The sequence below is a fragment of the Mustela nivalis genome (genome assembly GCF_964662115.1).
Source record: "Mustela nivalis genome assembly, chromosome: 14".
NCBI classification, from domain to species: Eukaryota; Metazoa; Chordata; class Mammalia; order Carnivora; family Mustelidae; genus Mustela; species Mustela nivalis.
This window is the reverse complement of record NC_139033.1, coordinates 64,558,043-64,581,935: the sequence shown is the minus strand read 5'-3', so window position 1 is coordinate 64,581,935 and position 23,893 is coordinate 64,558,043. Positions and strand designations below refer to the sequence as shown.

At 37.3% G+C, this 23,893-nt stretch overlaps 1 protein-coding gene across 7 annotated transcripts in view; it reads right to left on the bottom strand.

Annotated features, from left to right (window-relative positions):
• Nucleotides 1-23,893, bottom strand: part of ZNF521 (zinc finger protein 521) — a 278,317-nt gene that overhangs the window by 135,300 nt on the left and 119,124 nt on the right. The gene's annotated exons all lie outside the window — the stretch shown is intronic.

Sequence of the window (23,893 nt, the reverse complement as noted above, 5' to 3'; positions counted from 1 at the left end):
TAGTACTACTAATAAAATAGCCTGGGATTATGTGTCTCTCAGTGCGTTGCAATATGGAGTATAGTACATCATAATAAAGGACTCTCATCTAAAATGTATACCTGAATCTAATCAAGCTTTTGCACAAACAGTCCAGTTTTCAGGAAATTCAGGGACAGAGGAACAAGCAGTACCCGGGGGGGAGGGGAGTACACAGATCCAAAATAGTCTTCAAAATCAATCAAAAATATTCTTGGTCTGTTATCTTCAAAAAGCCAATGTCAAAGAGGGGGGAAAAAGGTGGGAAGATTGTTCTCAGGTGAAAGGGACTAAAAGGACAACTAATAAATGTAGTGTGTGTGTAAAAGTAATGTGTGGATTCTGATTTGGGGAGAAATAGCTAAAAAGGTTACTGAAGAGATTGAGGAAAACTGAATTTCAGCTGGTTATAAAATGATATTGGGTAATTACTACTGTTAATTTCTTAGATGTGACAGTGGTATTATGGTTATGTGGATAAATATCCTTTTGATTAGGGGAGACATACTGGATATTTAGGGGTGAAATAGCATGTTTACAATTTTCCTCCAAATATTCAGAAAAAAATAGTCAAATGCAGATAAAGTAAATGTAGTTAAATGTTAGCAATTATTAAACCTAGGTACATGCTTAAATATTTTCAGAATAAAAAGTGGGAATAAATGGATAGAATAATTCATAATATGTCATTTTTTAACACTAAACATAACCTGATTAAACCCATCCATTTCGTTCATTTTAAACCCCCACACTTGATGTACACCCCAAACGATGTGTGATGAGTTACAAACATCTTTGCAAGTATGTTTTTGTATTTTTTGTGAGGTTTTTTCTTGTCTACTTGCTTTTTGTAAATCTAATGTATAAACTCTAAGAGGTAAAAAAAAAAACAAACCAGAGCTTACATTCATTTCTATCATAAAGAAATAACAGTTTCCTCGAATTGTCTATAAAGTCTATAAAGAGCTCATATACATAAAATTCACTTGCAACAAAACTGTAAGAGCTGATAAAGGAGGGAGTATTATCCCCATTTACAGATGAAGTGACATGTACTAATTCGTTTGGATTATGGATACTGGAACTAAGTCTGGTACCTGACCCTGCCTCCCACTTACTGGGTTTCATTCAGCAAAGTTTATACTGTGATCATTTGCAGGTAAACACACAGTGGCATTTTAGGCACATTTTGAAAGAAGATTTTCCTTACAACTGTGTGCTGCTTTGGGCTCTGACAATGCCAGGGATGGAATAAAAGAGAGAAAACCCTCCCTAGCCACCTTCAGCATAAGCTTCCAGTACCAGGCCCTTGACCAAAATCCAGAGGGCAGAAATGGCTTCCAAGTCCTCTACTGAACTTCAAGATTTTCTCTTCTCTCTCAGTGTCCTGAGATTTTCTTGCCATGTTCTTAACCATATATTTTTGTTTACTAGTCCTACTAAAAACTGAAAGAACAATTTCAGACTGAGAGCTTATGGTATGTCTCCAATCCTGAAAAATTTCTGCTATTGTTTGCTTCAATTTTCTTCAGTTTCTATGTGTCTCTCACACAGCCTCCATTCATTTCCACTGGAACTCCAATTAGGCAAGATTGGAGCATCTGGATTTCACCTCTATGTATCTTAACCATTTTTAATGCATATTTTAGGAGTCAGTTTGTCCCTCTGTTTTGATCTAGGTGATTCTCTGCACTCTTACAAACCACAAGTTCTCTCTTCACTGGTCTTCAGTCTAGAGTTTATCCCTTCTATGGAAACTTTTACTTCAATGACTATTTTTCATTTCTAATTTTAAACACAAGTGCTCTTGCTTTCTTTATACTTGAATTTACTTCATAATTTGTCACTCATTTTAGTAGAAATCATACTTTCATTTATCTTTCTGAGCTTCTAGACATACTTATTTAAAGTCATTGTCAGACTGGTCCATTTAATTAATTTTCTCTGGAGTAGAATCTTGGTATCATAACAGCTGGCATTTTTGTTTGTCTGTGGCTTTTATTTTGGAATCATTCACATATTTTGGAATCTTGGTTTGAAGCCCTTTGTAGTGAAAGATTTCTTTTTTTTCTATACACTCATTCTTTCATTGCTAATAGTTTTGCCATTGTTTCTACCAGCCTATCTCAGACTCCTAGACCAGGCTAGGTCTCATGAGGCATTTCCTGTATATCTGATGTGCTACAGGGATGTAGAGGACATTGCTAGTTGAATCGCAGAGCCAGCAATAGCTAATTCAGTTTTAAGTCATAAAAGTGTATCTTTCTTCTTACCCCTTTAACTCTCCAGCTAAAAAAATTCTAATACCATGTATGGATCAACAATAGAATTTTTTTTCTCCCAGTCTCCTATTGTAAGCAATGAAGTTTCTCCCTTGCCTTGCTTGAAGTAGCAGGTTTAGTTTTTTCCCACAGAGATTAAATCTAATTACCACTTCTGGAGTAGAACCCAGCAGAATCCTGGTTTCAGTCATAACCACTTCTGAAATTTGGTTTCTGGATCTCAAAGATGGAGAATTGTTTTGAACCTGACTATGTCCATTTGGTTATCTATGTTTTATCTACGGTCATCATATGTTTAGAGTAACAAAGCATGATGTTACAGAATCATTTCTCAAGGATGTCCCACAGTTCAGCACCCTCTGTATCAGCCCCAAACGTAGGCAGTGGCCGTCAAAGAAGAGCCAGTCCCAGATTCAGTCAGGACCCTCTGGAATCAGGATGTTGTTTGCAGCATTAATTATGCTACAAAATAATCCACTCCCAACATATCCAGGAGGCTTAATAGGAAAGCAACTTTAGAATCTTTTTGCAATCAGTTGCTATTTTGTGGCTTCATCATTTAGTTGTGTGACAAATCATTTAATGACCTTAAGTCTTAGTACCCTTCTCTGTAAATTAAAACTAATAAAACTTACATCTTAAGAGCTGATGTGAGAAGCAAGTGAGAACTATGCAAAAGTGCTTAGTACCACGCCTACCATGTTGCATGCCTGCATTAAACAGTAACTACCTTTATTACTCTTTACTTGGCAGGTTATTACGGAGACGGAATGGAATACTGTCTGACACAACAAAGTTGCTTGTCAAAGATTAATTCTCACTCTTTTATGTGGACTTTGAAACCATATTAAAATTTCTTCAAGCCAGAATCGACTAATTTAAATTTTATGGCAATTAACGTAAGGTTAAACAAATGTTTGTTAAATAAAGGTTTAAAAATTAATAGCATAAAGAATATTAGAAATTGGTGACAGGGTTAGGGGGTGGGGAGGAGGAAGACAGAGCACGTAAAAAGGTAGTTAGGAAAAACTAAATAAAACAAAACAAAACAAAAATCTCTTTTCAAGGGCTATAGCACTATCATTCTGAGAATGAATACATTAATTACAAGTGAGACATATATTTAAGATCAGCAGCACCTTTACTTGGCAGTATTTTGTTGGCAAGCAAATGAATATTATGTGTGAGCGAAAATAATAAACCTACAGCTTTCTACAAATACTCAGTAGTTCAGACATTTTACTAATTTAGTTTGGATAACTTCCAAGTAATTCTGAATTTGTGTGAAAATAAGTCAGAACAGAGCGGGGGGGGGGGGGAAGGTGAAAAGTAATGTGAGCTACTAATGAGGAAAAGTTCGCCTGAGTAATTCACTGAAAAACACCAGCGTGGATTTTCTGTAGTGTGCTCTCATGGTAGTTAAAAGAAGGACACTATTGTCTTACAGATGTGGTTAATGTCCTGAGATTAAAGACCACATAGCCCTTTGTACTAAGGGCTCAGTAATCAAGAGATACTAAACATGATTCCTAAACTCAAGGAGTTACAATATAAATGGGGAGAGAACACACATATATTAAATGGTTATGTAAGTATTCTGCCAAAATAACATGGCAAAGCAGTTCAAGACCAACTGCCCATCAGTGCGCGGCAAAGAGAAGATCGCTGAGACATCTCAGATGGGGACAGATGAACTTGGTCCAAAGGGTCAGGAAGAATTCCCTGGGGGAGGAAGGATTTTATTCGAGATCTGAAAATGGGAACATTTTCCCTGAAGTCAAAACTGAGTTACCAAGTGCCTGCCACATGCCAGGCAAGTGTTCACACTCAAATGGGATATTTGGTGGAATGAGGAAGGCAATTCTGAACAGAAGCAGGGCAAAATAAGATTGCTCTGGCCAACAGACTGGGCAGGAAAAAAGAGGAGACAGACAAAAAAATAGAAGATTTTTGTTTTAAATGACTAAGTTGCAATTTTTTTCTTTTAACTTTAGATAAACTCTGCCTAGGCCCCTTGGAATCTGAAAAGAAAATATACTTAGTTTTCACAAATAAATCCAAATCTCCATAAAGATACACATTTAAGCTACCATTAACTTTGAAATCGTGGGTAAAAAAGCCCAACCATTTTTCCCCCACTTTTCTTGAGTTCTTTTTGAACAGCAAATAAAATACTTTTGTAATTTATAATATCTTACTTTTAATAGTATCATCAATAGTCAAAAGCTAGAAAACAATTGAGATTTAAAAAAAAAAAAAATCTGGCTATTACTCACTAAAAAAGAAAACCCAGTGTCAAAATGGAGTAATTACCATGAATCTGAGCCTAAGTTTTCCTCACGGAGAGAGATGCTTTCTTAGCCTTATTCCTTTCCACTCCTCTTATTTCTCCTGATTCAGAATTTGGGGGCTCTTCCAAGACACCTAGCTTATTTCCTCCACTACACAGGTCACTGAGACCCTCTGGGAATGAGATCTTCGTCTAGACAATCTCATTTAATAGGATGTGTTCAGCTGCTGTTTATTCTATGCCACAGCAAATGTACATCAGTCGATCTCTGTACAGTGTTGTCCATAAGATGGTCAGTCAATACATTTCGGTTATTGACTATACTATGGACTAGTGAGGCATCCCACACCCAGCCCCTTCATTCCTAAGCTGCTACCTACACCTTGACTATTTCTGCCTGAAAACTTCTCTATCCTCAACCCAGCACCAGAAATGAGTGAATTAGAAGAGACTGAATAACACAGACTAAATTGATGCTGTAGCAAAGGTTTAAAAAAAAAAAAATCGCTGGAAGCATGTGTTGAGTCTTTGAGTTCGGGCAGGAATTTGCTTCTAGTTACCACTGGTTATAATATATTGCTAGTTCTTAGTTTGGAAGGATTTATGACTCATAATAGATTTGGGTTAACTTCCTATATTGCCCGTTTGTGTACATTCATATCGTCCAGAAAGCTAAGAAATTGGGAGTGGGAGAACAAGAGTTTAAATAATCAGTTTTTATAAACATAAGTGAGAAGAGGAAAGGAAAGAGTCAAAATTTTTGCCTTACACTAAATTATAGTCTATTTTTCCCATCAATTATTCCAACCATATACTGATTTTTTCCACCTTAAAAATCTGAAACATCCCTTCTGTCTCACTGTTGTCAGAATGAGGAGGTGCGGTTGGTGGATATCAGGGATATCTAGCTGGAGAAATGAAAAAGTAGGAACATTAAGTAGAATCTTCCAACATCATCAAACCACCCTATGTCCGCAGTGATCTAATGCTGGAGGTTAGTAATATGATTTACAATCCTCCCAAAAACATGGAGGAAGTTTCATGAGTGAGAAAAATATATTTTGGAATCCATTAAGAAACGTCTTCTGAAGTATGTAACTTCTGCCCCCAAGGGAAGTTTTGTTAATACTTAATGAGTACTCGTACCATTTATTAGAGACTCACCATACATATCTAAAGGATAACATAGAGAAGAAATTTTATCTAATATTAAATCATGGAAGTTTCTTCTTGATTCTCTTAGAATTCATTCCAGGTTGTATCAGAATTATTTCAGTAAAACTGATTTACCTCCTCAAGGACTATAAGCTCTCTAAGGGTAGGTGGAGGGCTCCGTCTTACCCGTCTTCTTTTTACCGCAATTTGTAACATCACTCTTTCCACACAATAAGTTAATGTGTGAAGGAGTCATACTGGTTCCTTGTACAATAAAAATCTTTGCTTCTTCCCTCTTCCCTTCAGATGAAGGCTCCTGTGGAGTGCTGCTTATTCTCCTTTGTTTATATTTCCCTGATCTATCCTGCTAGCTATTCTTCTGTCAAAAGAATACTTCATGTTCTGGCAGTTTTGTGTCTGTCTTATCTATACAACATCTTTGTCTTAGTTTTGGGTCATTCCAGTTACCCTGTATGTGCCCAAATCACTTTGTCTTTCATTACTCTTCTTTCCACTGGAGCACCCTTCCCGTGTCCTCCTCCTCAGCTCTGCGTCCTCTTCTCTATTTTGGTTCTGCCTTTCACCCTGCTTTCACTTTGCATTCTGCCTTCTCTCGTCCATCCTTTCCATTTGAACAGCTTTCCTACTGAGGCATGTCAGACTACCTCTCTCGTCTCCTTCAAATTGCTTCTAAAACCCCACCTGCTCCAAAAAGCTTGTTAGCAATTACACCCACACAACACTGCGAGTGTCTCGTTGTTGGTACTCTTTGGCACTAAGTTTTTTTAAAATGGAAGTGTGTTTCCTTGACTTTTTCCCTTGACTCTTTCCTTGACCATTTCTAAATTCTGCTGTGTGGCTCTAACATATATAAATGTGAAAGTGACCAAGTTCTTTGAGCCCCTTGTTTTAACTGATCTTATTAGGATATATAAAACTCTTCCTCATTCATCAGTCCAAAAAGCATCCTTTAAAATAGAAGAATAACATGTCCCCATATTCTTAATATTTTCAAAGTACTAGTACGAGCTTAGACAGAGTAGCAGTTCTAGAGCCGAAAGGGACACGTGAGACTATCTATCTCAATTTCTTCATCCCAAAGAGATGAGATATCCTTGTCTGGAATGCACAGAAAATGACCCACAGAGCAAGCGTAAAGCTCTGGATGGCCATAAACACAGCCATCCTGGAAGTGGGGGGGAGCGCCTTTACCAAAAGGAACCGCTAACACTTGCCCAGTTGGCTCTCCATTGTGCTTCCAACTTGAGGCTCCTCTTAGCACCAGACCACGTCTCCACAGCTAGTCCTTGCTTTCTCTGGGGGTCCTCGCTTCCCAGTGTATTCTTTCAGCATGGAATTCACTATGTTATATTCAAAACATCTATTTGCATTATATTCCAAGGCTTCCTGTCACTTAAGGACCAATGTCTTATTTCTCCTTCAGCTCTAGTACCCAGTGCACTACCTGACAGGGGTTATTTGTGAAGGAGTGCATGAACTATAGAGAAGTGAATTGATTTGGGCTTTTTATAAGTATACCCAAGAGTAAGTGTTTTCAGGGAAATTTATTGGGAGGAACGAGATTGTTGCCACGAAACATACCTACATTCTGCATCACACAACCACATAAGACCTTCCAGTCCCCCTTCAGATTATCCCAGAAAGATTAAACTATAGACTTCAAAAAGCTCTTTCTGCATAATCCTTATTGATAATATTTTTTACAAAGCTACAGACTTCCCATATCAAAAATGTCCAAGAATGTAACCTGAGAAAATATGGCGCCCTTTCTCAACAGGACTTCTGCTCCATGAGAACACCGCTCCACAATAAAGAATATGAGGGGGAAAGTGCTAGGAAAAGGATTATAATATCAAATCCGACATTTTTTAGAGGATCTGTGCAAGGCAAGCATTGTAATTTCTTTTTTAGACGTTCCTTAACAGTCTGGGTGATAAATCAGTCATTATTTTAAAAGACATTTTAGAATTTTATTGTTGAATATCCTTACTAGACCTTTGAGAATACTCCTATTTCTAATCCTGCCAACGCCTCACGATCTTAATATGTATATGATTCACTATTTGAGGGTATATTTGATTTTTGAAGGTTTAATTCTTTGCCAAGAGAAACATGAAATAATACTTATCTGCTCGTCACTGTGGGCCCAGTGTCTATGCACAATGTATGTCACAGGTTTGAAACTCAGTAACTGTAGAAGGAATAAATGCACTTGACACAAATTGATCTAATTTATATAGCATGCATGTTATGGAAGGTCTATTTTCAAATTATTTAAATTTGGTATAACAAAATACTATCAATCCAGACCCCCTCATGGCGCGGAAAGGATCTCTCTCCCACCAAAACAATGTCAGTTTTCCAAGGTCTAGCCATTAAGCTTGGAGGGCTTCCTGCCAGCTACCTCATTTATCCATTTAGTCTTGCCTCCTGTCTACCTTTTCTGCTTGCTTTCTGTCCACCCCATACTTTGCTTTTTTTTTTCTTTTTTCAAGAATGATCTTTGTTAAATATGTGGTCCCTATTCAAAATTAAATTATTATTTCTGGACATGTATTTATCAAGAAATTTTATTACAGTTCATTTTGCTTCCTTACTGCTATCCAAACTTATAAAGTACCCGAGATGATCCTTAGACTTAACTTAAAAGGAAAATGTTAACATCAGACTTTGTCAGGTTAGGGTTACCAGTAGCACTTTGATTTCTAAATCATGGCGGATCTGTGCTTTGGAACATCTCTCAATCACTTACTTATTAGTGATTTTTAAATAAAGCATTCTATTCTAAAAATAAGGGGTCATGCATCTAAATGACGAGTCCTATCCAAAAAACAAAAACAAAAACAAAAAAACACCCCACAATATTTTCACCATTTTCCTTTCTGCAGAACGTAAATACATTTGATCCCTAGAGAATATTGTTGGTGGGTTTCAGGAGAGCAAATAATAGCTTTTTAAAATTAACTGCTTTTCACACTATTCACTTGTTTCTTGAGGTTAGGGGGAAACGTCTCATTTTGGGATTCACTTAGTAAGCCTTTCATTTATAATTTTTAATTTTCTTATATATTATTTCCCCAATACTCTTTTTTTTAAAACTAGGTATTTTATTTTTTTAATTAATTATTTTTATTAACATATAATGTATTATTAGCCCCAGGAGTACAGGTCTGTGAATCGTCAGACTTACACACTTCACAGCACTCACCATATCATACACCCTCCCCAATGCACATAACCCAACCACCCTCTCCCTACCCTCCCTCCCCTCAGCAACCCTCTGTCTGTTTTTTAAGATTAAGAGTCTCTTATGGTTTGTCTCCCTCTTGATCCCATCTTGTTTCATTTTTTCATTCCCGACCCCCCAAGCCCCCCACTCTGCCTCTCAAATTCCTCACATCAGGGAGATTATATGATAATTGTCTTTCTCTGATTGACTTATTTCGCTCAGCTTAATAGCCTCAAGTTCCATTCATGTCATTGCAAATGGCAAGATTTCATTTCTTTTGATGGCTGCATAGTATATATATATACTATACATATATATAGTATATAGTATACATATACTATATAGTATACATATATAGTATGTCTATACATAATATGCATGCATATATAGTATATATATACTATGCAGCCATCAAAAGAAATATATATATATATATAGACACCACTTCTTCTTTATCTGTTCATCTGTTGATGGACATCTAGGTTCTTTCCATAGTTTGGCTATCATGGACATTGCTGCTCTGTACATTTGAGTGCACATGCCCCTCTGATCACTACCTTTGTATCTTTAGGGTAAATACCCAGTAGTGCAATTGCTGGATTGTAGGGTAGCTGTATTTTGAGGAACCTCCAGGCTGTTTTCCAGTCCCCAATACTTTTTGTGTTCCCTTGTTCTCCATGATGTTTCAACCCAACAGTACTACTGAAAATCTTCCATGTCTTATCTACAATTGCTTCTTCTACCTATGAACTCATCTATTTACATGTTTTTGTTACATTTTGTATTTATTGTCGCCTGACACCATCTCAGACCTCAAGCAAATAAAGTAATGTTTTTGTCTTTGTAGTTGTTACACTCTGTTTATTCTTTGGTTTTCACTGCTTCTAGGTTTGTTTTACTATTTTATTACGCTTTTCTATTTCCCCAACTTTGTGGAAGTGTGATGACTTAGTTCGATTCATTAACCAAATAATCCATAGACTTAGCATTAGATGAAATGATCCTACATTACATAATAAATCAATTGAGAACATTTTATATACAAATTAAATGAAGGTGTGCATGCATGCATGGGATATGCATAGACTTACACCTGGATAGTACAGAAGTGATGTACCAAATGCAACATTTGCTGGGTGCTCCCTGTTTGCTAAGGGCTTTCATACATACATATACCATTTGCTCTTTACAGTAACCCTATAAAGCAGGCAAAGTATGGATTATGCCCATGCTAGCAGTGAAGGAACGGAAGCTGAGGAAGGACTGGTTAGATGACACAGAAGGTTTTATCAACTGTTATTTGCATTCTTTTTTTTTTTTTTTTTTAAGAACAATATTTTCTTCTCCTATGTTATGTGGCCCAAGTTTAAACTCCCTACACCTAGAGTGGCAATCTCTGAATGACAAAAAAACTTTCAGGCTCCGCTGAAGACCGACTTGTGTCATACAATGTTTAATTCAACAAAATAAATCACCTGCCTTGATATGGGGACTTCTTATAGGAGCTCACCTGCCATTCAATCTCTGTACGATAGAAATTGCATACAATGTCACATATTTATGAGGAGTCTAATGTCCTATTTATGTGTGGTTGGAAAAAACTGTATCACCATTTAGTTCTCAGAGAATTGTCCCCTTCTTTGCTTCTGTTTAATCACCAGGTTTCAAACATTTACGAATGTTTATTAGGAACCTCTCCTGTGTAAGGAACTCCCGGGAGAAACATGCAGGATACCCAGCCAAGCCCTGCCTCCACCCTCTCCAGCTCCCTGTGCTCCTGCCATGCTGGCCCCTTGCTGTTCCTTCAGCCAGCCAGGGACACTGCTGCCTCGGGACTTTTGCTTTGGAAATTCGTCCAATCTGCTCTTCGCAAAGATATCAGCAAACCTAACTCCGCCTCATTATTTGCTACCTCTTCTGAACTACTTTAGTAGTTCTACTATTTCGGCGCATATTGCATTCTAATTTATAATATAGTTATTGTTATATATTAATCTTCCCTAGTAAACTATACACCCTCAGGAGACCATACTGGGGAGAAAGAGGTGTATTCAAAAGCCCTTACTTGCGGTCGCCTGGGTGGCTCAGTGGGTTAAGCCTCTGCTTTCGGCTCAGGTCATGGTCTCAGGGTCCTGCGATCAAGCCCTGCTTGATCAAGTCCTGCTCAGCGGAGAGCCTGCTTCCCCCTCTCTCTCTGCCTGCCTCTCTGCCTACTTGTGATCTCTCTCTCTGTCAAATAAATAAATAAAATCTTGAAGGAAAAAAAAAAAGCCCATACTTGTATAATGTGCATCCTCTTTACAAACATGATAGCCTAACGTCTTGTACATAGCAGGAAATTAATAAACCTGTTATTTTAAGTTGAAGTGCCAAATGAGGAATCAAAAGTTAATGCCATAGGCTAATGTTCCCCAAAGTGTGAGATATGTACCACCTTAACTGGAAAGCATGGATACTGTTCTTTCTGATTACACAAAGGAAAAACGTCTCACTGTGATGCTAATATGTCTTTAAAATGCTTCTACAATACTTAATAAATCTTCTGGTAACAACAAAAGAACAGTTTTCAGGCTCTTAGTTTTTTGTAAGTACAAGTGTATAGCTAGAATTTTTAAAACATTATTTGGTATTAATCATATTAGTATGTTATCTTTTATTTAAAGTGATACTGATTTATACTTATGGTTCTGATTAGTTTTGATTTTTATGTTAAATATTAAATGCCTACAAAGAGAATTTATATCATAAATAATAAAGAGTAATGATTAAACAAACACCTGTGTGTCCAACTTAGCTTCCTGTGTTCTTTCCAGACAACCCATTACTCTCTGTCTGAATTTGCATTTCCCATATTGTTAGTCAGGATAAATATTTTCACATGTTTACTGAGCCTTCATGTTTTCCATTTGTGAAATGCCATTTCGTGTTAGTTTCCCATATTCTAATTTGTTGGTTTGTGTCTCCTTATTGATTTGTGGCCGTTTTCTACATATTTAGAAACTAATAGTTTTCTCTGCCATGTGTTATAAATGTTTTATCATCTCATAGCTTTCATTTTTGCTCATTCTATAGTAAACATTTAGTAAACAACTTATTTTTAAGGTAGATGAGCGTATCATTTGCGATATTTTATTTGTCATTTATACTGTCTGGGCACTATTTGAGATATCATTCCCAACCTGAAGTCATAAGAATATTCTTCATACTTTTTCCTAAAAGATTTACAGTTTTGTTTTTCACACATTTTTACACATGTGAGTATTCTATTTTATCTTTATTTTTTCCATATGGATAATAAATTGAATACTCCATCTATTCCCTCACTTATGTGCAAAGATGGCTATAATCTATGTTGAGTTTTTATGTGTCTGGTATCTCTTGGAGAACCTTATTGTGTTCTGTGGACTAATCCCACACCATCCAAATTGCTGCAGATTCATTATAAATTGCCTGCATGGTAGGACAAATCCTTCTCTGCTTGTTCTTTTCCTTCAAGGGAATCTTTTTTTTTTTTTTTTTTTTTTTTTTTTTGACAGAGATCACAAGTAGGTAGAGAGGCAAGCAGAGAGAAGGGGAAACAGTCTCCCTACTGAATAGAGACCCTGATGCGGGGCTCGATCCCAGGATCCTGTGATCACGACTTGAGCCAAAGGCAGAGGCTTAACCCATTGAGCCACCCAGGTGCCTCCCCCTTTTAAATTTATTTATTTGACAAGAAAATTTTTATATTCTTCACCTCTCATTCTTTCATATACCTTTTTCAACCCACTTGTCTAGTTCCAGAAAGTAAGAACATAAAAAAAGTGCATTCTAAAACCTGTTGAAGTTTCCATTGGAGTAGCTATAATTTATAGATTAAATTAGGGATATTTGATAACTTTACAGTACTGAGTCTTCTTGTCCATGAGCGAGTTATACATGATCATTATTTAAGTCTTTAAAAAATATTCCAATAATGTTTTACTGCTTTTCTCCATAAACATCTTGAACATCTTACAAGATTTATTTTTAAGTAAACATTTTTGTGTCTATTATAAATGGAATGATTTTACAACTTTTTTTTTTCACTTTTTGCTGGTAAATAAAATTCTAATTGACGTTTAGGAGTTGATTTGGTATCTAGCAAATTTACTAAAGTTTCATTCATTATAATAATTTGTCTTTAGATTCTTTCAGTATTGTTATATATACAAACATAAGACCTCCAAATGACAGTTTGATTTGCTTCTTTTCAATTTTAGTGCTCCCTCCTTTTTTATACTTAAATTCATTTTTATTTTATGTTACATTGTTGGCTAGGTCAATGAACAGGCCTTATTAGTTATTTTATTATGAACTAATAATTGCATTGAAACTTCTCCACAAATTATTATGCTTGCCAAAAATAATATTTCAAATACTCTTTATGAGGGTAAGAAAATCCCTGCCTGTTCCAAGTGTTCTTTTTAATCATGAAAATATGTTGAATTTAGATTTTTCTGCAACTCTTGAGATAAACATATAATTTGTCTCTTTTAAACTGCCAATGTGGTGAATTCAATCACTATTTATTGAGATTGAGCCCACCTTGCATTCTTGTGGTAAAACCATTTTAATATAATATAAACTCTTTTAACATAGTGGACTTAGTTTGTTAATATGTTCTTTAAAATTTTTTAATGTAAAATCACCTAAATTTTTCTTTTACTATCTTTGTCTGGTTTTAATATGGAGATTATACTGAGCTTATTAAATGGAGTGACGCTTCTTTTTTGTATTTTCTGGCACAGGTATGGAATTATGTGTATGTTCTGGTATTTTCTTTGTGGGGAGGTTTTCAATAATTTATTAAGCTCTTTAATGTTTATGGAACTTTCTACTTCTCTCATTTTTATCTTGAGCCAGCTTTGGTGACATACTATTCTAAAACCATTTACATATAATCCCATTTATCCAGCTATTAGTACAAAATTGTTCATAATATTTTCTTTTTTTTTAATCTTGTGCATTTTGGATTTTCTTAAAGTAAAATTTAAAGTTAAGAAATAGCATATATATACTAAACTATAATCTTATGGGTATTGCTTACTGAAATTTTACATATGTATGTAACAGTGTAATCACCACATAGATCAAAATATGGAACATTTCTAGCACCCAGAAGAATCCCTTTGGCCCCTTCCAACTCCATGCCATCACAGAGGTCACTATTCTGGCCTTGATCACCACTGATTAGTGTTGCCTATTGTTACACTTCATATGAATGGAGTCACATACTAGCAGGTACCTGGTTCCTTTTTTTCAACATTGTGTTTATGAGTTCCCAAGATTTGTTATTTAACAGTAGTTCATTCCTTTTTATTGCTGTGTAGTATTCCATTGTGTGAATAGAATGAGCTCACACCATTATATGAACGCATTTCTTCATTTTATTTTGACAGACATTTTGATTGACTCTATCTTGAAGCTTATATGTAAAATCCACTATAAATATTCCTGTTCATAACCCATTATGAACATTTGCACTCACATCTCTTAGATGTAGACCTTGGAGCAGAATCTGTGGCTTACAGAGTCAGCTAGTATTCAACTTTAGTAAATACTGCCCAGCAGTATTTTTAAAACACTTGCACAAAATAATACTGCCCCTAGTAAAGTAAGAGAGTTCCAACTGCTCTCCATTCTTGGAAAATAAGGATTTTTGCATTCATTTTTGCTTCAGTCATTGTGGTAGGTGTAGTGGCTCTCCTAGTATCTTTTAAAACTGCATATATGATGTTATGGCTCCCCTTTCATTATTATTATTTATTGTTATTTTTTAACTTGATTAATTTCATTAGAAGTTTATAAATTTTGTTAGTCTTGTCATAAAAGAAGTTTTTTACTTTGTTGGCTTCCTTGTTGCCAGTTTTCCATTTCACTATCTTTGCTCTTTGTGTTATCTTCCTCTCTCCTATTTTTTCATGGGCTTGTTTGTTGTTCTGTTTCCAGTGTCTGGAGCTGGATGTTTAGCTTATGGATATCATGCCTTTTTAAATTTTCTAATATGTATTTTTTTCTAATATGTATTCTTATAGCATAACAATGTTTTCCTCTAAGTGTTGCTTTGCTTTTACCTTGCAGGGTTTTTAATATAGCTTTCTTTCAGTTCTAAGTACTTTTAATTTCTCTTTTTATGCCCCCTTTGTTCCACACGTAGTTTTAATTTTTAAATTTATGGAGGGTTTTTTTAAAATTTTTTATAAACATATAATGTATTTTTACCCCCAAGGGTACAGGTCTGTGAAAGACCAGGTTTACACACTTCACAGCAATCACCAAAGCACACACCCTCCCCAATGGCCATATCCCCATCCCCCTCTCCCAACCCCCCTCCCCCCAGCAACCCTCAGTTTGTTTTGTGAGATTAAGAGTCACTTATGGTTTGTTTAATGGAGGTTTTTTAAAAACAAACAAACAAACAAACAAACAAACACTTTTTCATGTATCATGGATTTGTATTGTGGCCAGAGAATTTGATTTGTGTGAACCTGGACTTCTAAATTGGTCAGAACTTCCTTCATGATAGGCAGGGCGTGAAGGAGAGCCCCGGGTGTACAAAGATGGGCGTGGGCCTAGACAGAGGCTTCGAGAGATGCAAACGGCAGAGAAAACACAGCAGCTTGAGAGTGGTCGACCCAAAAGGTTAGAAGAACAGAGAAGACACGGGAAATAAAAACAGCGTTTCGGGCAAGAAGGATTAGGAGAAAGATGGAACACCATCAAAAACTGGGGGGCAACAGAAATTACGATTTGATTTGGTCAAAGGGCTAGCAGAATGCATAACTGATGATGTCAGACAGGTAGCTAAAAATCCAAGACAGGACCTCAGAAGAAGGTCGAGATCTGAAATGAGATATTTTAGTCATCTGCATGGGGTATTAACGAATAGGAAATAAGTAACAGGAAATAAGGGTGAGGGGACGAGAAGGGCAGATTAAGAATAGAACCTTCAGGGAAAAAATATGGAAAGGTGAAAACAGAAAGTATAAATAAGGAACTGGCTAGTTAGACTTTGTTGAAAGTTAAAGGTGTTTGGCAATTTTGGGGGGCATTTTCTAGGAAGACAAAGTACCTCTAATAGAAAATTGCATTTATATTATGCAATGAGTATAATAATAATGAGTACTATAATAAGAGATCCAGAACGTAGCTCTCGATTTTCTTTCATTATTCAAAATCATCTTGAATATTTACTAATTTCTACTTCAACACCATTTAAGCCACAATGCAAAATGCTTTGCCTAAATAGAATCTTTGCCACTACGTAGCAGGACTCCACACTCTTCTGGCTCAGTCCTCAAAGAACAAATATTATGTGCAAGTCAAGATTCATGGCTATATACAAAAACATTCCTATTTCTGAATTTCCTATGTTCTAGGAAGGCATGGGAACCCTATGAAAGGCATCAGCCAAAAAACTGAGAACTAGAAATAAGGACAGAAAATGTGGGGATGGAAGTGACAGCAAGTTTAATGTGTGGGTCAGTGATCAATGCCAGGGGAGCATGGGACTAGGGATAGAGAGTGGGTATGAGGCAGGTGCTTCCATGTTCCACACCCTCATATTTATGCCAGGGGTCATTAACTCCCTGTACCAGTACACTGTAGCTGCCAAATAAATATTGAACACAACAATAATAAATCGGAAAGTAGATTGAACTTGGCAAAGCAACTCACTCTATTTCAAGAACATCTTGAATCTTACACATTTGTTTGGTCATGTAAATTTTCTACTTAATTTTAAAATATCATTTATCCAGAAGGAGCGTGCCTAATTTTTGCTCTCGGCAAAATTTAGTATCGGCAATTTGAAATATAGAAACTTAAAATCCATCCGTGTATGGAAATTTTTATTACATAAAACAGAACTGTGGAACTTGTGTGGGTTCTGAGTTACCATCATGTACATATTACCATTTCAGTATACAAACCATAAAGAAAGAATATGACTTCCAGACATTTAAAACAGACCTTGACATTGAAGGTGATTTTTGAACTATTAGAAACTTCAGGCCTTTCCGTTTATTTTAATATTTTTAGATCAAACCTGACTTTAAAGCATGTCAGCACTTTGGGATAAAGTTATCTATATCTTTATGTATTAGTTACTGGATATACACGCATACACATGCAGAAATGGAGTATATGCTATTTTTGTCACTTCAGAGTACTTACACAATGTTCATTTATTCAACTGACATTGACTGAGACCTACGACAAGCAAGTTGGGTATTCAGAGGTGAGAAAGAGGAAGAAGAAAATAAACAACGAAAAAATTATAATTTTAAAAGGAAATCTTAAGGAGGAGACTAACTTCAGTAAGATTTTGGGGGGAAGCCCATCTGAGCAGCATGGGAAGTCTCTGAAGAATGTTAAGTGACTCCATGTAATGAACATGTCTGCAGGACAATGCAGCATGAAGAATGGATTGGAAGCAGGCAGAAGATGGAGAGGGATCCAGTAGGAAACCAGTGCAGTATCCAGGTGAGGAGTGAGGCCCAGACCATGATGGTGGCTTTGGAGATGGAAAGACATGGATGGGATGACTTGTTAAAGGACCCAGTACTTATTAACAGATTAGATGTGGGGAATGAGGAAAAGGGAGGAAGCACGAATGATTCCCTGGTTTCTTGCTTGAATAATTGGCTGTAAGGTGGTTCCCTTTACTCAAATGATGGAAGTCTGGAAAAAGAATAGCTTTCAGGAGAGACAATCAAGAGTTTAGACTGTACTCGTTACACTTCAAATACATAAAAGAGACGAAGATGGAAACATCAAACCGTCAGCACACAGTAATCCAGAACTCAGCGGAGGTCTAGGCTATGAATAGAAATTTGGGGATTCTTAGCTTGGAAATAGTTACAGCCACATGAAGAGATGAGAGGCCTACTGAGATAGCAGACAGAAAAACAGGGCCAGGGATGAGCCTCAGATTATCTCTGCGCTTTTAGAATAGAGACGGGAGGAGAAACCTCCAAACACAGAAGTAGGAGGAAAACTAGAGAGCAAATGCCTTGAAGTCAGAGGTGCACATTGAGGGAAGAGCCATCCACGCTGCCCCGTGCCATAGGCATGATGGGGACAGGAAGGCTTTCTTTGGAACCTGGAGACCAGGTGGGACCAACTACAACTTCTCTGGGAAATCTGGCCGTGAAGTGGAGTAGGATAATAACAGTGGACTGACACATCATCGGTGACGAGGGAACGTTTTCAGACCAAATGTGGTAAGGAAGTGTGGATAGTGATACTGAGCAAGAACACACATTTATCCAATACCTTCTAGGTTTCCGTCACACGGCAGGTGGCTCCTGCCATACTACCATGAATGGAGAAAGGCTCTGGGTGAGCCACCAGCCGGACGGACATAGCTCCACGACCCCAATCCACAGACGTATGTGCCTACTGCGGACCTGGCACTGTCAAACATGAGAGTGAGTAAATTCTTGCCCAAGGAATTCATAGGAAGACAAAGGTATAGAGGTAATTACAAAACAATGTGACAATTTTAATATATTTGTGACATACTGTATACATGGAGCATTCAAGGGAAGGAGAAGTGTTTGTGGTGGGAAGTCATGGTCATGGGAGGACTTCTCGATCTCTAAACAGAGGGTAAGTTGGACAGCCTCATGGAAGGTGGAGAGCAATCAGGAGGAGGGAGATTGTTGGGTAGAAGAGACAGGGCAGTCTTAACGAGACACAGAGGCAGTGTGTCACCTGCAGGTTAATTAAAGTATTTCCAACTACGGAATAAGGTGAAAGGTAAGAAAAGGAAGAGAAAATTTATCAGGGGCCAGAACCTGAAGCGTCATTTTATTTCACAATAAAAGGATATTATACTATCCTACAAGGATGGAAATACAGAGCACTTAAAATGTTTCGAATAGGGAGGGACATACTATTCAGATTTGTGTTTTAGATAGATTGTTCTGGCAGCTTTGTGGAGATGGATTTGAAAATGATAAGACTAAAGTCCAAGGGAGCAATTAGGAGGCTGCTTCAGTCGTTTAGTGAAAGATGATCAGAGATTGAGTTACAAATGTGGTAAGAGGATGGAGAGGAGGGGATTGATTTAAGAAATATATATGAGCTGAAACTGAGATCACTTGATGGCCAACTGGATGTGGAGAAAAGGGACACAAGAAAATCGGTGGCTCCACAAGTGAAACAGAAAATATGAGAAAAGAAGCAGGTTCAGAGAAAGGATGATGAGCTCAGTTTTGGTCCCACTGAGTTTCGTGTGTATGAAAACACGTGAGTGACTATCTCCAGCAGGCAACTGTGTGTGTGGGTCTGAATATCAGTGCAAAGGTGTAAGTCACAGATACCCTTTTTAAAAATCCGTTTCATCGAGAGGTAATTCACATATGAAAATTCACTAATTTTACACCTGGTGGGTATTAACAAATGCATACAGTCATGTAGCCACCGCCATAATCAAGATATGGAATATTTCCCTCAGTGCTCCCCCCTCCCCGCCCCGAAAGTTCCCTCCTGCATTTGGGAGATATCATTTGGAGAGTCATCCATAAAATGTGGTAGCAGGAGCCATGGGAGTGGATGAGGCCACATGGAGGGGGTATGCAGAATGAGAGTAGCCACAGGGCACAAACTTGTAGGAGCAGACAGAGGAAGTAGGCTACACATCCCTCCATAAAGGCAACCAGGAGGGAAAAAGGATGCTTGGTAAAGAGGAAAGAGGCAATAACGAGAAGTAGAACAGTGAGCAAACTAGGATAAGTTCTCTTTAAGGAAAAAACAAACAACCCCCCCCCCAAAAAAAAACAAAAACAGCATTGCATGGGTCAGTTATCAGCAGAGACCTTAAAGAAGTCAGCTGCCGTAAAGTGATGGAAACAGATGATCCGTTGCAGTGGGTGGAGGAAGGGAATGACCACAGAAAGTAAGACAGCAACACAGAGAGGATTTTATGAAAAGAATACAGGATGAGACGGCAGCCCAAGGAAAGTCCAGTGGATTTACGAAAAGAGAATCTTGAGTCTGGAGTTAGAAAGCCAGCTGCCCAGAGCTCCTTGCCTACCACTTCCTAGCTGTGTCACCTTAGATCTCAATTTATCTGGACCTGGTTTGCTGCCTGTAAAATAAGGCAGCTTAATCAGATGGTCTCCAGAGTCCCTTCTGGTTCTGATTCTGTGGCTCTGCATAGCCAGCAACACAGACACAGATGGAAATCCTTGCAAGAGCAATTTCAGCAGACTGGCGGGGATGGCGTGAGCTGAAATGTCTGAGTAAATGGCCCCTTGAAGAAACCCGGTGATCAGACGTCCTGGAGAAATGGAAGCAGAAGGACACATGCTTCTAATGTCATCGTAAGAAAACATATTAAGGTCCAAATGGGGCAGAACCTGACCAGGCTGGGCCAGTGTCAATGAACTCCAGAAGAAGAACTAACATTTATTCAACACACAGTAAATGTCAGTAACTCTGCAAGGTGTTTCGTGTATGGAAAAATCTGGATGGCCAGCATTCTTCTTGTGTCAGTTTATCTCTCCCGTTTACGGAATTGTTGTAGGTAACGGCCGTCAGGCATAAATGCATATCATCCACGATCTCTGAGAGCCAAAGGGAAATGAATAGGTTCCCCTAAATATTTCATTCAAAACAAAGACTCCATAGCAAAATTTAGATTGATAATTGTAGGATTTGGACACAAAGAAAACATGTTCACAAATTCAGGAAGCATTATGCAGAAGAATTCAGATCTTTTGTCTTCAATCCCAAATTTCTCTATTCCATGACAGCTACCTACTCTTATGCTTCCATAAGTGTCCCGTGCCTTGTCTTCCATGCATTTCTTGGATCGCATGCATTTATCCAGTATTTAGCCTTCCCTAGATTATATCTAAATCCCTTTTAACTAGGTAATCTAGTCTTGACCAAAAAACATTCTTTTCAGTCTTTGAAATACTCATTCCAGTGTCTACCAATACCCTTATGTGATCACAAGTCAGAGCCCAGAAAAAAAATCTAATCTTGTTCTTGACAATATCTGTGTATCCGGGTTTTATTATGTCCCGTGGTCTCCTTTTCTCTTCTGAAGTCTCAATCCTCAGCAAGAAGAGATGAAAATACCACCTACAGCACTAAGCCCTTCATTCCTGCCTGGGACACTGAAGTCAGGAGACATACATGCCACACTTCTTTTTGTGATAAAATTTATTCCTGCACAGCACCCCTGTCTTTGGGCAAAGACTTATGTAATAACTTCTCTTTTACCTAAATGGTAAAAAAATTTACACAACACACAGGAGAAGTCACAGAAGCTTAACTTGACTAACAAAGAATGTAAGCAAATTAATTTTTATTATAGGTCTTTTTCTTGCTGATGCATTATTTGAGGCTCCTTTTTGTAAAATTCCACGTGTTTAGATTAATATTCTATGTCAAATCCAAATGATATGGCCTACTATACATTTTTAAGTACAGAGGCTATCAGAAAGGAAGTGAGCACATGAAATTTTATGATCTAAATAGTGTAATGAAGAAAAAATAACAATGATGAAAATGTCAAACAAATTAGCATAGAGGAAAAATGCACAGCTGAATCCTAATATCTGGTCAGGTAAAAACATTGCTACACGCTCCTAATAATCAGGCTTAATAAGGAAGGCACCTTACCCTTCTGCTTAAAGAGTCACTTTTAAGCCTTGGTTGTAGGTGCTTACAAAATACTACTGTAAAAAATACAATTAGGGGTACCTGGACAGCTCAGTCAGTCTGACTCTTGATTTTGGCTCAGGTCATGATCTCTCAGGGTCGTGAGACAGAGCCCAGTGTCAGGCTCCTGGATTCAGCTCAGGGTCTGCTTGAGATTCTCTCTCTCTACTCCTCCCCCTCCCAAATAAGTAAATGAAAAAATAAAATCTTAAAAAAAAGAATTACAATTAAGAAATACTTTTAAATATATCTTCTACATTATTCTATTTAACGGCAGGATATAGTTAAACTTAATCATGAAGATTTTAGGTATAATTAAAAACTTGACCACCCCTTAATGATAAGTTCTCTAAGCAAGTAACTCTAACCAAATTAACATGTAAAGATTATTCATATGTTCTCCTCCATTTAAAAAATAAATCTCAACTCAAGTGGTATAGTAATATATAGCAATTTAGGAACATCAGAAAACATAAACCAAGAAAAAACAGGCACAATGCCTTTCTATAATCTACTAAGAAACAAGAGCCTGATTTTGCTTGATTTTAAACGAACACACCACCACAATCACACACACACACACACGAATGCAGCCATTTCAAATCAATTTTATGCACCATTTAAATTAAACATGAATATACAAACTCCCCTCTATATGTTAGGCATAGCAAAATAAGAAAGGGGAGAGGAGTAATTTTCTGCATAAATGTTTTTCTAAAATTCTTGTTCACAAGCATTTTAAAAACAAGACATTTTGGGGACAAGTGGGTAAATTTGAATATGGACATCTTATAGATGACATTACAGATATATTTGATTTCCTTTTTTATCTATTTGATTTCTTTAACTGATTTAGTTAATTGCCTTAATTAATAATATTATGATTAAATGAGAAAATGTCCTCCTTCTTAGGAAAACCACGATGTCTGAACTTACTTTCATGTAGTTCAGATTAATTAAAAGTTTGCGGGGGGGGGGGGGAATGTGACAAAATGTTCATATCTGGTAAATCTGCGATATGGATACTCAAACACACCTTCACAGTGTTACTCCCTTAGCTTTTCTATAGGTTTAAACATGTTTGAAAGAAAAAGTTGGAAAAAATAATTCCTCTCATCTGATTAGAACGACCAAAAGACACTACTTGATCCAACACATGAGCCAGGAGCCATTATCAAAGCTATGCTCTTCCAACTGTCCTCATCAGTTTGAAAGGACTTCACTTATTTAAATGAGAGAAAGGTGCAGATTTACTTGGAAGGAGAGAAAGGAAAGCAGCTTCAAAGTTTGGGAGCTTGCCTGTCACACAGATGCCACATTTCAGGAGGAGAGGCTCTGTGTCAGTCTTCCCGGCTCTCCCCTACCAGCTGACTGATGGCTATCTGCAGGGACGTGCAGGGGGGCCTCCAAGAGGGTGTGAGTGCAGAAACAAGATAAGGAAAATGCAGTGACCCCAAACTGAAGGGAGGTGGATCTCCCTGGGGTTTTCATTTGGATGGATCTCCAGATAGGGGCAGGTAGGGAAGTGGAAAGAACTCTTAGAAACTAGGTGATAAAGCATAAAGAAATTATAATAAAATGAGCCATCCTCTGCTCAGCTTCAAGGACTGGTGACTTATAAAACTATTTCATTGTAAATGAACTTATTTTTCATACTCATTATGGCAAAGAAGGCATGAAACCACTCTTACACTAAGGGAAAAAAAAAAAAAATCCACTTTCATTTTGAAACCCAAGCCCAGAGAGTGAAGACTCGGGGACATTTAAGGGGACTCCTTGAAAAGGAACATTGGGCACATGGCGCTTGATAAATGTAGGGGCTTTTAAAAAACCCTGTTGTGTGAAAATATTTTGCTCACCACCCAGAAGACAAAGAGAAACAGTGAGTGTTGACAACATGGTATTATAAAGCCACCCCTACCCAATTTGTTTTCCACAAATATATATATATTCCTTTTAATTTACTCTAAGCCAGCATGTTGGCCCATAGCATCTTACTTTTATGTCATTATCTCTCTGCCATACACACAAGTCATAGCTGGGGATTTCAACTCGCGGTGAAGCTATGCTGAGATTCCAGATCTCAGTAGTGCTGGCATGAGTGCTGATCTCTTCAGTCATAGAGAAGACAATATCCTAGGGAGACTGGAATTAGTCCTATTTTGCACCATTCAAGCCAAAATGCTGCTTATCAAGAAG